Here is a 16,897-nt window from a genome sequence, read left to right as displayed (position 1 = left end):
GTTCTAGTCCCGGTCGGGGCGCCGGATTCTTTCCCGGTTGCCCCTCTTCCAGGCCAGCTCTCTGCTGTGGCCCGGGAAGGCAGTGGTGGATGGCCCAAGTGCTTGGGCCCTGCACCCCATGGAAAACCAGGAGAAGCACCTGGCTCCTGGCTTCGGATCAGCGTGGTGCGCCGGCTGCAGCGCGCCAGCCATGGCGGCCATTGGAGGGTGAACCAATGGCAAAAAGGAAGACCTTTCTCTCTGTCTCTCTCTCTCTCTCACTGTCCACTCTGCCTGTCCAAAAAAAAAAAAAAAAAGACTAAGAAGGGACTGGCACTGTGGCGTAGCAGATAAAGCCACCACTTGCAGTGTGGCATCCCTTATGGGCGCCAGTTTGAGTCCTGGTTGCTCCACTTCTGATCCAGCTCTCCGCTATGGCCTGGGAAAGCAGTGGAAGATGGCCCAAGTCCTTGGACCCCTGCATCTGTGTGGGAGATCTGGAAGAAGCTCCTGTCTCCTGGCTTCGGATTGGCTCAGTTCTGGCTGTTGTGGCCATCTGGGGAGTGAACCAGTGGATAGAAGACCTCTCTCTCTCTCTCTCTCTCTCTCTCTCTCTCTGTAACTCTGCCTTCAAATAAATAGATCTTTAAAACAAAAGACTAAGGGAATCTGAATTAAGCATGGACTTTAGCTATTAACAGTGAATCAGTGTTGGCTCACTAATAATGACAAGTGTATCATACTAATGACAGATGTTAACAGCAGAGGAAACTTGGTGTAGGTACAGGAGAACTAGAAATTTCAGCTTTTGTTGTTGTTGTTAATTCAAAGATATTCTAAAAAATGAAAAAAAAAACACCAAGAACAAAAATACAGAATGTTTCAGCCTAACTTCAAAGAAATGTGAGATCTCCTTCCTACTTAATATTCTTTGTGGTTTTGATCAGATGTAGAAAGGAAGGAAATTTTAAAAATATTCACAATTTACAACACTGAGGCTGTTTTAAAACTGTTATTCCAACTGGACACAATGCATATGTTTGCCTCTTGGTTAGGCATTTTTATTTCCACACAGAAATTACATGTGAAGAAGATTGTAGAGGTTTTATTAAGCTATTCATAATTGATTTAATATCATGATCAGAATCAAAGGGAGATTTCTTTCTAAAATCCCTCCCACTTCTCCTCTTTATGCGGCTATGGGATAAGACTTGCTTATAAGGAGAAAAAAGGGTAACAGCTGAGGATTCATGTTCTTAGTGACAGCTGACATGCTCTGTGCCCGGATCTTCCTCATGCTTAACTGTCCCATTTGCTATCTAAGTTTTTTTAGATGCTTACCACAGTGCAGGGGAATGACAGAGAAGGGATAAACTCATTCCTAGAGGTGGCTCATCTTATTCTCTCTTCTCATTCCATTGTGTTTCCTTTGCCACATGGTCAAGATTTGCCACACAAGAATCTGTTTCTTATTTAATGTATGTTTTAAGAATCTTTTTTGGCTAAGATAAAATAAATGTTTTCTATTTGGAAACATTGGGACTGAGAAATGAAGCAACCAGTGTTTTCCCTTCATCTCACTGGTCCATATAACGGCTTAACATACTTACCATTTAACTAGGTAACCACCATGTTTCACTTATTCTAGTCATGTAGTATGTGCTAGGAAATACGGTAGGCATATAACCAGATGCTGGGTGTTACCGGGTGGACAAGGTGTGTTTACCTCCTGTTCCCTTAGGGAACGGAGATGAATAATTGAAAAGGATAAAGGAGGCTGTGAGGATAAGGAATTGGAAAACATGACTTTTAGGCATCAGCAAAGGCAACACAAAGAAAAGGATAATTGAGCTGAGACCCAAAGAATGAGAGGAGTTTATAGGTGAAAGCGGAGAGGAAGATAAGTTTAGGCAAAAGAAACATCCTAAAAGAATTTGCCAAACACACTAAAAGTGATGTTTGTGTATTACAGCAATGAATTAAATGAGACTAAAATTACCAAGTAAACTTAGAGAAACTGTACCAGTTGCCCTTTCTGAATGAATTGGGAAAAAAAGAAAGAAAAAGAGAAAGATAAAAAAAAATGCTTGGGTAAGTCTATATCTACAAAATAAAGTAGGAATCCTATCCAACTAGCAAATTGGAATAGCAAGTAGATGACAACAAACTTTAAAACATCTTGAGAGTCCATGTGCATTATGTATTTCATCTGCCTTTTTAATACTCTTATGAGAGGAGAGAAATCAGTGTTATTTCCATTTTGTAGTGAAAATATTGAAGAAGAGGGATATTGACCTACTCAGCACAGAAATTCAGTGTGCATTTCTTGCTTCCTACCAATCGTTTTACCTATGTAATTGAATTTACTTGTGTGTGTTCCTTGCAGGAATAATTTCTCTGAAGCACAGATAGATTTAGTACCACCCCTCCAATATTGGAACTATAGGTATTTATTAAAATCTTATTTAATTAGAATTGGATCTGCTGTCATAGCCCTTTAAATATTTATGAAAAATGGTTGCTAATCAAGTGTACAACAATTGTGAAATTTTGAAGTTTTTGGTATAAAATGTCTTTTTGATTTGCATGAACCTTTTTTTTTTGGTATAATGGAAGTGCTAAACTACATTTGAAAGCTTACATTAGTTCCCTGTGATCAGCCTTTTCTGGCAAAATAATTAACTTCTGTGTATAAATTCAAGTGTGTATACATGTGTGTGTGCATGCACTTTTGTGTGTGTGTGTGTGTGTGTGTGTAAGCACCAAGATATTGAGTTACTTCTGAATGGCAGAATTGTGGATTAATTTCCTTTTGCCTGTCTATAGTTTCCTTTATTTCTTTTCTGATATTGGTTTGCTGCCACAGTAAATAAATATTAAAATAAACTTCAAAAGCTAAAAATAAAGACCAGACATTATCATAAGTATATGTAAAAGCCAACTTAAACTCTTGTTTAGGTTCAGGAGGTTTTATTCCTCACACTCATATAGCTCATTTCATGAGTACCTGATAACTCTTTGAAAACTTTCCGATGGAAGGCTCCTGAAGTAAGTAATTTAGCCTCACTCCACACCACAACAGCTTTTCTACAGTTTAGGCCTTAGTTGACACATTCACCGTGCCCAGTCATTTACTTATCAAAGCTTTTGCATTTCCTACAATTTATTTCCTCATATGAACTGTGTAGAAATCATAATCCACACTCGGTGTGTGAGATTTGTACAGAAATTGCATCTTCTTATTGATGTTTTCCCCTTAACAAATTGAGTAAAAAGTGTCATTTATGGTTCTGAATCTTCCAGGCCCTAATAAGTAGCATTTATTAAGCCACACACTATGCCAATCTCAACTTGTCCTAGTGAGTATCAGACTATATTTATGATTGATTCATAGAATGATTATGTAGTTCATAAAGCCAACCCTCAAGGCTAAGGCAAATGCTGAATGGTTGAATTATTTCTCTATTAGAATATTGACTAGGAATATCTGGTTTACAACTAGCTGTGTGACTGCTGACAATTATTTTAGCTTCAGAGAGCTTTAAACACAAAATTAGAGGAATGAATAGAGTAAAATACATGTGTCTTTTAATGAAGAATTCTTTTTTTTTTGCTTTTTGAAGTGTATCGTTATTGTTTTGTTTATTATTTTCATTTTATTTGAAACTGAGACGGGAAGAAGGAGGAGGGGGAGAGAGAAAGAGAGAGAGACTCTTGCATCCACTGGATTACTCCTATAATGCCTGCAACAACCATGGCTGGGCTGGCTAGTACAAAGCCCTAAGCCTGGAATAAAATCCAGGTCTCCCATTTAGGTGTCAGGGACCCAAGTACTTGAGCCATCACCCGCTGCCTACCAGGGTGCACATTAGCACAAAGATGGATCTGAAGCAGAGAACCAGGATTCAAACCCAGGGACACCAATTTGGGATATGAGCATTCCAAGTGCTATCTTCTCTTCTTCTTTTTTTTTCTTTAAAGATTTATTTATTTATTTGAATATCAGAGTTGAGAGAGAAGAGAGAAAGAGAGAGAGAGAGAGAGAGAGAGAGAGAGAGAGAGATTCTTTCTGCTGATTAACTCCCCAGATGGCTGCAACGGCCAGGACTGGGTCAGGTCAAAGCCAGGAGCTTCATCCACATCTCCCAAACTCTTGGGCTATCTTTTGCTTTTCTCAGGCCATTAGCAGGCAGAGGGATTGAACATGTGGTAGCCAGGACACAAACAAAAAGATATTTGCATGTGAAAATCTATGAGGATTGTGCTTCAGCCATTTAATTATTTTAGAAGTAAATTTAGGCTTATGAAGAAAATGAAGGTTATGTTTCAGAAGGAAAGGAGCTGAATGAAGGAAAGAAAACACTGGGTTGCTGGCAATGCCAATGGCAGAGAGATCTTGGATATACCAGAATCACAGATTAGAAGGGAGAACAATAATCAAGTGGCCATAAGCCCAGCATTTCTTATCTAAATATTTCTGTGATCAGTCATTCATAGAAACATCACAGGTAGAACTTATTAGGTGACCTCCTAACAATGGCCAACAGGGCTGGATTTTATCTATCCCCCCCTGCCTTACAGAGTGCCTTTCATAGTTCTATTCACTTTGCTGGTCATATTCTAGTTCTACTGACCTTCTCTTCTCAGGCCTGGCATTGTTGGATCATTTTCCTAAAACACTTATCCAGTGCACCTTTTCATAGCTACCACACGGGATCATTCAGATATCTTTAAAATGTTATTCAAGGTATACAAGTACATGTTTTCATATATAAGATTTAGAAACATAGTGATCATTCAGATTTTTTTTAAACTTTTTTTTTTTTTTTGACAGGCAGAGTTGGACAGTGAGAGAGACAGAGAGAAAGGTCTTCCTTCCATTGGTTCACCCCTCAAATGGCTCTTACGGCCGGCGCACTGCGCCGATCCGAAGCCAGAAACCAGGTGCTTTCTCCTGGTCTCCCATGCAGGTGCAGGGCCCAAGCACTTGGGCCATCCTCCACTGCCTTCCCGGGCCACAGCAGAGCTCTGGATTGGAAGAGGAGCAACCGGGACTAGAACCCGGCGCCCATATGGGATGCCAGTGCCGCAGGTGGAGGATTAACCAAGTGAGCCATGGCGGCGGACTAAAGAAATCTTAAAAAGGCAATTTTAAACTGTGGGATTTGTTATTCTTAAGAAAGTAGTCAAGGCTCACTTGGCTAATCCTCCACCTGCAGCACTGGCACCCCGGGTTCTAGTCCCGGTTTGGGTGCCGGGTACTAGTCCCAGTTGCTCCTCTTCCAGTCCAGCTCTCTGCTGTGGCCTAGGAAGGCAGTGGGAGACCAGGAGGAAGCACCTGGCTCCTGGCTTTGGATCAGCACAGCACCGGCCGTAGCAGCCATTTGGGGAGTGAACCAATGGAAGGAAGACCTTTCTCTCTGTCTCACTCTGTCTATAACTCTACCTGTCAAATTAAAAAAAAAAAAAAGTTCTCTGAAGGCAACTTTAAAAAAAATAAAAAGAAAAAAATAAAGTAGTCATTGGCCATTAGAGACTAACATGGATGAATGAAAGGATTTTTAGTTAAAAGCAAATAACTTGAGCTGGCCAGGCTGTGGAGTACCAGGTAGAGCCGCTGCCTGCAGTGCCAGCATTCTGTATGGTTGCCAGTTTGAGTCCCAGCTACTCCACTTCCGATCCAGCCCTCTGCTATGGCCTGGGAAAGCAGTAGATGATGGCCCAAGTTCTTAGGCCCTGCACCCAAATAGGAGACCTGGAAGGAGCTCCTGGCTCCTAACTCTTGGCTTCGAATTGGTGCAGCTCCAGCCATTGCAGCCAACTGGGGAGTGAACCAGCGGGTTGAAGACCTCTCTCTCTCTCTCTGTCTCTCCTTCTCTCTCTCTGTAACTCTGACTTTCAAATGAATAAATAAATCTTGAAAAAAAAAAGTAAATTACTTGCTTCCTGGGGTTTATAAGATACTCCAGTTATGTTCTGAATTGTCATAAACTATGTCCTCTTGCAAATAGATAGGTGCTTAAGTTCAAGCTTGAATGGGGACTGAGACTGGATAAGGATGATTTTTAAAAATATTTATACTCCTGTCATCACTCAGTTTTTAACTGGTGTTGTTTCTTTAGCAGTCAATAGATCCAATCCTTGTGCAAGTAGGAGGCAAGTATTATATTTTCCTTTGGCTCTTAAGAGTTACCTTGGTAGAGGTCAATGCCACAGCAAGGGCCAAGCTGAGACCATGGCTCAGGAATCTTGTCTTACAAAGGAGATAGTAATTCATGTGGAAAAGGAGTCTGAGTAATGCTTTACATGGTTAGCCTGCTGCTTCTCTTGGAGGTATGGGTGTACGATTTCTCAAGGAAGGACATTCAGAGTGATTAAAATTACTCAGTGCTTGCTTCATTGTGTAATTCTGACACTGTAGTATGTGATTCTGGCAAGAGGAGAGCATGCAAGGGACAGAAAATCCCAGACGGTGGCATGAAAGGGCACACGATGTGATGCTATCTCAAGAAAAGGGGTGTGACAGTAAGAGAAGCGTTACCAATTGGTCAGACTCTCCCTCAGGAATCTTTGATTACATCCTGAGAAAGAGAATTGACAGCACAAATGCCCAAGGTCAAGGAATCTGGCCATGAATCTACTATCATTCCGCAATATTTAATATAGCTCCAAGAAGAAACTGGCAAAAGGGACTTTATGTGTTGGTATTTTTCTGGGAAATAAAGTGGTAAACATCCTCTAGAACAAAAATATTCAGAAGAAATTATAACCATGTGCATATTTTAAAAGCCAATAATTTCACTCCTGAAGCCAGGAGTATGCCCCATAAAAATGTGTATGTATTTGCTTGAAGATGTATACAAACATCCCTTAGCAACAGTATTCAGAGTAGTCTGAAACTGAAAAGAACTCAAATGCCGATTAACAGCAGACTAGGCTGGCACCGCGGCTCACTAGGCTAATCCTCCGCCTGTGGCGCTGGCACCCCATGTTCTAGTCCTGGTTGGGGCGCTGGATTCTGTCCCGGTTGCTCCTCTTCCAGTCCAGCTCTCTGCTGTGGCCCGGGAGGACAGTGGAGGATGGCTCAGGTCCTTGGGCCCTGCACCCGCATGGGAGACCAGGAAGAAGCACCTGGCTCCTGGCTTCAGATTGGCGCAGTGTGCCGGCCGCAATGCAATGGCCATGGCAGCCACTTGGGGAGTGAATCAACGGAAAAAAGAAGACCTTTCTCTCTCTCTCTCTCCCTCTCTCTTTCACTCTGCCTGTCCAAAAAAAAAAAATAAAAATAAAATAAAATAAAATAAAATAAAATAAAATAAAAACAAAAACACCAAAATAGTTAAATAAAATCTGAGGGGGGCTTCAAAACGTTCAGGGGAAGTAGTCTTAAAAGATAAGTTTATTTGGTTCACAAAATTTAAAAAATTCATTCATACAAGAGATCTTCAAAAATTTCCTGGAGAGAGAGTTTTATGAAAAAATAACTTCATGGATTTCAAATTTTTCTGAACTGAAATAAATTTACCTCTTAAGTCCATCTTCCATGAACTTTTGAAGTATCTTTCTCTGTATTGTATATTCACATTATGTAATACTACAAAGCAATAAGAATGAACAAATTGCAGATATATTAATGAGGTGGATCACATAATGTTTTGTTAAAGAACTCAGATAAAAGCAATATACTGTATAATTCTACTCATGGAAAGTTCAAAGCCAGGTAAAACTAGCTGTTGGCAGTAGAAGACAGCATGGTAGCTACCTCTAGAGAGAAGGGTGGGGGTAGTGTTGGTGGCTGAACTGGTCAGTGCTTATGTGAATATGGTCACTTCGTGATAATTCATTAAACTTACATTTGAGATGTTTATGTCTTTTCTAAATGTGTGTTATACTTTAATAAAAATTTGGATACAGAAAAGAATATTTCATAGTAGAGTAAATGACACTGGGCAGATTCACAGGGCTGCAGGGATCCTGTTTTCAATCTTGTTTTAGGGTCATCGGATAGAGTGAGTGTGACTGTCTTCATTTTCAGGAAGGGCACAACTGCAAGGACAAGAATAGCCCGTGGCTGACAGTGCACTTGCTTCTTCTTGTCTTGGTCAAGGCTTTCTAATTCGGGCCCAGGAGAGTCTCTGTGTCTCCAGAGGGCTGTACTATGGCATGGGAGGCATTCCCTAGGGACACACAGCCCTAGTCCTTGTGTTGGCAGGACATCTGCCACAGGGGGATCCACCAAAGGGGCAAGTGTCTCCTGCTTCAGTTCTGGCGCCAGGATTTTAAACATGCAAAACACCTGTTCCCCTCTAATTATAAATTTCAACTTAAGGTCTTTAGCTTTTGAATTTGCCTGATATTTTCTTTAATATCAAATAATCATGGACTTTTCTGACAAGGAGGGAGTTGGAACTATTAAAGCCAGGAAGAAGGTAAAACAGAGAGACCAATAACTGTTTTCTCAGCTTCTAATGAAATATTTGTAGTCAACACCAAGCACACATATTGATTCTCATCAAGCGGGATTCTTTACAGAGAGAAAATGCTGGCTGCCCTGGAGGTGAGCCCCGTGGGGACCATTCATGCTGCACTCTTTCAAACAGACAGATTAAACCTTTCATAAGACACTGCTTCTGACACATCTGTACTGCATATTAAAATCCTCCCTGGTGCCTTCCTGGCAGCTAGGATTCTGGTAGCTTCAGTGCACCTCAGCGTGTATACCCGCTGGCAAGGTGGGATTTTTTTCTCTGCTTGGAATGTGTAAAGGAAGAATTAGATTGTTGTTTGTTGAGATGGGCTGTATATCTCACAAGTCCTGTTTCAATAGTTTTCTAGAAAAAAGAGTGAATTTGGGATTGGAAAGGGCATTGCAGCATGGTTAAATAAATAGCATGAGATCCCTCAACACCTGGCCAGTCTGGAATGTTACAATGTGACTTCTAAGCCTTACATTTCAGTCTCTTTCTTCAGCAAATAGTCTGAAAGGTCTTACACAGAGACAGAATCTTAAATCAGAACACCCAGGAGATGTGGTGTTTGAATTCTAAAGTTGTCCCATAATTCCTTGAGGAGTGCCAGAAAGTTCCAAACTAAGCCTTTTTGTGTCTCCTATAACTATAAATTATTCCTGTACATTTCTCTAGCTTTAAGACTGGACCCTGTCCTCATGGGTGTGCACAGACCATCTACAGAGCTGCACATTGATATTGCCAAGCTAGAAATACAAGGGACGCTGGCAATGGCAAAAATAGTTGCATGGGCCATGTAGGATGAGAACCCACAGATCTGGAGTACTCAAGTCTAATGCTTGGTTTGATCCTATTTCTTCCTTAATTGTAAATATGCAGATGTGAAGGAGACCAGTGTGGAGGAGATTTTCTTTAGTGTTTTAGTGTTTGTTTATTTATTTTCATCTACTTGAAATGCAGGGGGAGAGAGAGAGAGAGAGAGAGGGAGAGAATGAATGAATGAATGAATGAATAAATGAAAATGAATCTTCCATCACTGATCTGGTTTATTCCTCAAATATCAGAAACAACTAGGGCTGGATTAGGCTGAACCAAGGAGCCAAGAACTCCACTGGGGTCTCCCATGTGAGTGGCAAGGGCCCAATAACTTGGACCATTATCTGCCTCCTAGGATGAATTAGCTGAAAACTGAATCAGAAGTGGAATAGCTGGGATTGAACTGGCACTCCAGTGTGAGATGTAGGCACACCAAGTGGCAGCTTAACCCGCTGTACCACAATACTCACTTCTGGTGGATTTATTTATTTATTTATTTATTTATTTTTAAAGATTTATTTATTTATTTGAAAAGCAGAGTTAACAGAGAAGTAGAGGCAAACAGAGACAGAGAGGTCTTCCATCTGCTGGTTCTTTCCCCAGATGGCTGCAATGGCTGGAGCTTAGCTGATCCAAAGCCAGGAGCCAAGTGGTTCCTCCAGATATCCCACATGGGTGCAGGGGCCCAAAGGCTCGGGCCATCCTCCACTGCTTTCCCTGGCCATAGCAGAGAGCTGGATCAGAAATGGAGCAGCCAGGACTTGAACTGGCACCCATATGGGATGCCGTACTGCAGCAGCGGCTTCACCTGCTACACCACCCTGCCAGCCCCATGGATTTTTTTTTTTTATTTTTATTTTATTTTTCACAGGCAGAGTGGACAGTGAGAGAGAGAGACAGAGAGAAAGGTCTTCCTTTTTCCGTTGGTTCACCCTCCAGTGGCCGCTGCTGCCGGCACGCTGCGGCCAGCGCACCGCACTGATCCAAAGCCCAGAGCCACGTGCTTCTCCTGGTCTCCCATGGGGTGCAGGGCCCAAGCACGTGGGCCATCCTCCACTGCACTCCCTGGCCACAGCAGAGAGCTGGCCTGGAAGAGGGGCAACCGGGACAGAATCCGGCGCCCCAACCGGGACTAGAACCCGGTGTGCCGGCGCCGCTAGGTGGAGGATTAGCCTAGTGAACCGTGGCGCCGGCCGGTGATATATTTTCTTTTTGCTATATTAAATCTTTGCTGGGGCTAGTGTCTTAGGTGTTTTTCTCTCTGGCAGACTGTTAGAATTCTTTTTATTTTTTAAAAAGATTTATTCATTCATCTATTTGAACAACAGAGTTACAAATATATATATATATTTGTATATATGTATATGTATATGTGTGTGTGTGTATATATATATATATATATATATAGAGAGAGAGAGAGAGAGAGAGAGAGAGAGTGGGAGTCCATCTGCTGGTTCACTCCTCAGATGGCTGCAATGGCTGGGATAGGTCAAAACCAGGAGCCTGGAACTATGTCTGGGTCTCCCACATGGATGCAGGATCCAAACACTTGGGCCATCTTATGCTGCTTTCACAGAGACATTAACAGGGAAATGGATCAGAAGTGGAGCAGCCAGGACTCAAACTGGTGTTCATATGGGATACCAGTGTCACAGGCAGTGGCTTAACTCACTGTGCCACAATGCCAGTCCCTTTTTAATTCTTCAACCAAAAAAAGAAAAGGGAAAATTCATCACAACTTTATAGAAAGGAGATAGTTGTTCTCATTTCCTCTTTCCAATCATGTATTAGCTATCTATTGCTCCCTAACAAATTACCTCAAATCTTAGCAGCCTAAAAGAACAATGAACATTCATTATCTCATGCAGTTTCTGTGTGTTAGGAATTCGGGACCAGCTTCCATGAGTATTTCTGGCTCAGGGAATTTAGTAGGAGTTGTGATCAAGATATTGATTGGGGCTATATCATTTGTAGACTGATCTGGGACTGAATGATCCACTTCAAGAAAGTAGGGACTGGATATCCACAGCAGAGCTCAGGGGTCTTTGTCTTGTGGGTCTCTCTCTGTTTTGCTTGAGTGTCTTCACACAGTGGCAGCACGTGACCCAAGAAATTAAGCTTAAGCAGCAGCGTCTTTTATGACCTTGCTTCAGGAGTCTCAATATACTATTGTTACTCATGTCATTCCTATTTGATGTGAGTGGGGACTATAAATGGGAGTGTATGCCAGAAGGCATGAAGCCCTCTTGGAGGCTGGCATCTGCAAATCCCTGTGTGGTTTCATCCTTTAGTTTCTAGGGCTTTCCTTTCTCGGTTTCACTCAGTTAACAGCATTATCAACCCTACAGGATAAAGAGCCATCACATTAAAGAACTGCATGCAAGACAACAATACTGTTTATACTTATTAATGTTAATTTCTACAGGCATGGAGATCTCTAGGCCTATCACTGTGCCTGGCATAAATAACAAATATGGATATGTTAGAGGGGACAATTGGGACTTGTGTTGTTATACTCCACTAGCTCTGGTCAGCCACTCAAATGGCCCACAGCCTGTGGCAGTCATGCCATTCTTGATTACCATTGTTCCTCATTCCTACCACTATCTGAGCAAGCACTCCCGCGGTCTCCCATTTTGAGCGCTGGTTAGTCAACAACGGGTAAGATCCTCTGGGGGACAACCTAAGACAGGCACAGCTGCATACGGAGACCACATGGAAATGGGGTCAACAATGGTATGGCCAAGAATCATGCCTCCCGTTGCTCAAAAATAAACGAAAAGAGGGAAATGTGGTAAAATGAGAAGGCCATGCCAAGATGGCCACTGGCAACAGAAACTGTCTGCCAACAGGCTGTGATTGCATGGCTTCAGAAACTGCCTGGCAACAGGGTGTGATTGGTTAGGGCATAGACTGCCCCTTGACTGGATTGGCTGCCTTGGCTATATAAGCTGTTGTGGCAACTGAAATAAACGAGTCTGCAGGCTGCTTGCCTCAGGCCTGCTTTCACCCGACTCCTGGGGTCTGTGTGGTGACTCCTCAGCTCTTGCCCCCATCACGCTCCTCCTCCCAGAAACGATTCCACAGCAACAATGGGTATGTTAGAGGGGACAATTGGGACCTATGTTGTAGCACAGTGGGATAAGCCTGTTGCCTGTGGTCCCTGCTTCTCATATGAGCACTGGTTCAAGTCCTGGCTTCTTCACTTCCAATCCAGGTCCCTGCTGATGCACTTGGGAAAGCAGTGGAAGATTATCCAAGTTCATGGGCCCCTGCTACCCACATTGGGAGACCCAGATGGAGTTCTAGCCTCCTGGCTTTGGCCTGGTCCAGCCCTAGCTGTTGTGGGCACTTGGGGGGTAAACCAGCAGATGGAAAACCTCTCTCTCTCTCTCCCCCTTCCTTTTCTCTCCCCCTTTAAATATATTTTTGAAAAATCATATAAAGTATTTTGAAAGAATGAAGGAATCAACAAGCACTGGGATTGACGTTTTTCCCTTGTGAAACTGAGGACAGGCTTTGTGCTGTGACTTAAACAGAATCCAGCCTTTACAATTACACAGTAATTATAGTAAAAAAGAAATGTGCTATTAACTTTTACTTTTCATTGGGTAGATGCCTATCAGACTTAAAACTCACTCAACACAAATTAGAGAATACATGGATAGTCTTATCCCTTTCTTTTTCTTTTTTTTTTTAAAGATTTATTTATTTATTTGAAGACCAGAGTTATGCAGAGAGAAAAGGAGAGGAGGAAGAGGAGGAGAGAGAGAGAGAGAGAGAGAGAGAGTCTTCCATCTGCTGGTTTACTCCCCAGATGACCACAACGGCCGGAGCTGTGCCAATCTTAAGCCAGGAGCTAAGAGCTTCTTCTGGGTCTCCCATGCAGGTGCAGGGGCCCAAGGACATGGGCCATCTTCTGGTTTCCCAGGCCACAGTAGAGAGCTGGATCAGAAGTGGAGCAGCCGAGATTTGAACCAGTGCCCATATGGGATGCCAGAACTGTAGGCAGTGGCTTTACCCGCTACATCACAGCACCAGCCCCACCCTTTTATTTTTCTTTGGTTAAAAAAATTGTTTTTTGCATTTGGTGGAGTTTATTTCAGTCATACCTAATCAACAGAATGGGGATTTTTAAATCTATATTTAAAATATATTTATCTTCCTACTTGTCTTAGTCATAGCTTATCATCAGACTTGACATAGAGGGTTTCCCTATGAACACAATTATTATCACTAAATTTTACTGAATCATAAAATACTTTTGGAAATTTTTACATATCCACAGTTCATTAATATATATTATTTTTCTTTAAAAAACTCATAGTCTCTAAGATCAAACTTTAGCTATGGAACACAAGGTGACATTTTATATCATAAGAATGCCGTACACCATGATTCTTATTTCAGTGATTAGGTAGCTGGGCTTTGATAAAGAGAATATCTAGAACAATGCCAGAAAAATTAAAAATGGCTAGTCTCATCTAGTGCTTGTGGGAGTATATATTGATGGGATAACAAGTTGACAATATTTTATGGAGTTGAAACTATATATAACACATGGCCCATTAATTCCAGTCCTGTGTATATGTATTAGGGACATTCAATCACATGAGCGTGAAAGTATGCATTGTACAGAGAAAAATTTGGAAAACATAAAAAAAAACCCACAAATGGTAACAATACAAGCTGTTTAAAAACATGAACTATTGATACATTTCATGCAATGAAATATTTTCCTGAAGAGAAAATGAGTCAAATAGTAGATATGTCAACACAGGTAAATCTCACACACAATATACTGAAAAACAAAAAGCAACGCATAGCATCTAATTCCATTTATTTGACTTAAAATGTGCGAAACGTTGTGTATATTATTTTAGGTTTAGGCAGACAATGCAAGTACCACAATATTAATCAAAGTGATAAGCACCAAATTAAATATATAATTTTCTTTGTAGAAGAGAGAAAGAATGAATGGGATAAGGGATGGCAGATAGGGGCATTTAAATGTATTTGTAGTGTTTTAATTCTTGCAATAAATGGTAGGCATATTTATCATTTGTAGAATACTTAATGATTGAAAAATCAAGTGCCAAAATCTTCTGAGTACTATAAGCTTGGTTGCCTGTGATAGAATCAAGAAAGAACAATCCTCAATATACATACAAACAATAATTTAGGCAACACACTTTATTGTAGTTTCTATATCCTATAGTATTGACCTCCCTGTTTCCAAGATTGACCTCATCCTTTATCCATGTAATTATTTTGTGAAAAATGAGCTATACCCCTCCTTCACTTTCCCTTGTGAGTTGGTTGTATTACATAATTATTGAACTAATACATTGTTTGGCTGTAATGTTGACTTAGGTATAAAAATTTAGTATTAAGAATAAAACCTTAGGGCCGGTGCCATGGCTCACTTGGTTAATCCTCTGCCTGCAGCGCCATCAAGGCAGTGGAGGATGGCCCAAGTGCTTGGGCCCTGCACCTGCATGGGAGACCAGGAGGAAGCTCCTGGCTCCTGGGTTCTGGCTTTGGATGGGCGCAGCGCTGGCCGTAGCGTCCATTTGGGGAGTGAACCAATGGAAAAGAAGACCTTTCTCTCTGTCTCTCACTGTCCATAACGCTACCTGTGAAATAAATAAATAAATAAATAAAACCTTAAGTAATAAATTTAGGTTTCCAATATGGAGAATTAACTTTTTAAGAATTTCCAAGCTGCATGGACCCAAACAAGATGACAGAATAGAGGCTATGTGTCTCCGCCACAGAGGAGACCCAGAATAACAAAGGGAGGAACGCATTGCCAGGAGATGGACTGAGGGAAAACCCAGAATAACAACGGGAGGACCAAGTTTCCAGGAGACTGACTGAGGGAAAAATTCAGTAAAGAAGTGACAGAAACTGTAAACAGCACACAGATTCTGAAAGCCAGCTGAGAGGGAGGAATAAAGCGCACTGCCACTCCTAGCCTGGCTCCACTCTCTTATCAGGAAAAGGTAAGTAGAAAGCTCTGTTTACCACTGCCATGAGAATTCCACAGTCATTGCTGACTTGAAATGCAGTCTAGAAAACTGCCTGGAGGTGGGCTGGCTGCTTTGCTCTGAAGAAGGAACTGCATTACCTCCCTTCACACCCAAAGTGCTAGACCTGCGTTACTACAATGCAGTCACTGCTAAACTGCTTAATGTCTTTTGCTACATCGGCAGCCCCATTACTACCAGAAGCCTCTAGAGCTAGTTTCAAGGCACGTCTGTACAAAGAGTAGAGAGCAGGCTCCATCTCACAGTTGTGGGATTTCTAGGCACAAGGCCCAGAGCTGTGCTTGCCCACTCTATGCTATCGGGGGACGTTTCCCTCTATTTCTTGGAGCTCAGCAGCAGCAGCAGCCCTTACACAAGCCCAGAGAACCAGATCTGAGGAAATTCTCTGCATCTCTTGACACAAGCTTTTGGATGGCCATGGCACTTCCAGCACTTCTCTGCTTTAGGCTGGTGGCTGCAGGCCCACAATCCCCAGCATAACTGGCACTTGGCCTTTGAGACCTGGTAAGGATCCCACTGCATCCTGAAGTTTTGGGACTGAGAGAGTTGGTGCTGTAAGTTTCAGGGCCACTTGCACTGCCCCATGTAGCCTGAGGAGAGGTCCTGTCTGCATTCTACTGCTCCAGACCCATGCTTGCCAGTGCACAATCCCCAGCATAACTTGTGTGTGAAGCATGAGACCTGGGTAAGATCTGCACTGCATCCTGAAGGTCTGTGAATGGGACATTGGTTCTACAAGTCACAGGAACACTTGCATGTGCTCTGCAGAGCCCGAAGAAAGCTCCATTTCCATTCCACTGCGCAGGTCCATGCTTGCAATAGTATAATCTCCAACATAACCTGTATTTTCTTGTGATAACTGAACAAGGTTCCAGTCCTGCAGCTCTGGGACCCATGCTGTGGGACCTAGACCTAGAAAAGACCCTTCCTGCATTCCAAAATTCCAGGCCTGCACTTGCTAGAACTCAGTCCCCCAAATAACCTATATTTACCCCAGAAAGGTCTTTTCCATGTACCCCAGTGCTGAGATTAGAGATTGTATAAGCCCCAGCATCATCCACACCCATCCAGTAGGACCTGTGCAAGGTTCCATCCATATCACACAGTTCCAGGGCCACAGGGACTGGTGCATCAAGGCCCAGCATTACTCAGGCATGATTGGCAGGTTAAGGGAGTAGCCCTTTTTGTATCTCATGGCAACAAGAGCATGGTTATAGCCATCACAGACCTCCACAGTGATTGTCACCCAGCTCCACAGAGACTGAAGACACATACCTTTGGAAGTCCACATCCACTTTAAGGACATATTACTGCCTCATGAATGCTATAGACTAGACAACTGTGACACTCATAGACAGTGCCGATATTTATTGCAGCTGAAGAAATCACACATGGACTTCATTTCTGGCTTCCCTGGGACCAAACCCATAGTGACAACTCTACGATATGCTGCCTACACAGGTTGAAGGTGAAGGATTGGTGAAAATCATGCCATAAAAATGGTAACCAAAAATGAGCTGGAGTAGCTATACACATATCAGATAAAACAAATTTTAAGTCAACTGAAAAAAGAGACAAAGAAGG

This window comes from Oryctolagus cuniculus, chromosome 3 (genome assembly GCF_964237555.1).
Source record: "Oryctolagus cuniculus chromosome 3, mOryCun1.1, whole genome shotgun sequence".
Classification (NCBI taxonomy): Eukaryota; Metazoa; Chordata; class Mammalia; order Lagomorpha; family Leporidae; genus Oryctolagus; species Oryctolagus cuniculus.
Note: the sequence above shows the minus strand (reverse complement) of the source record.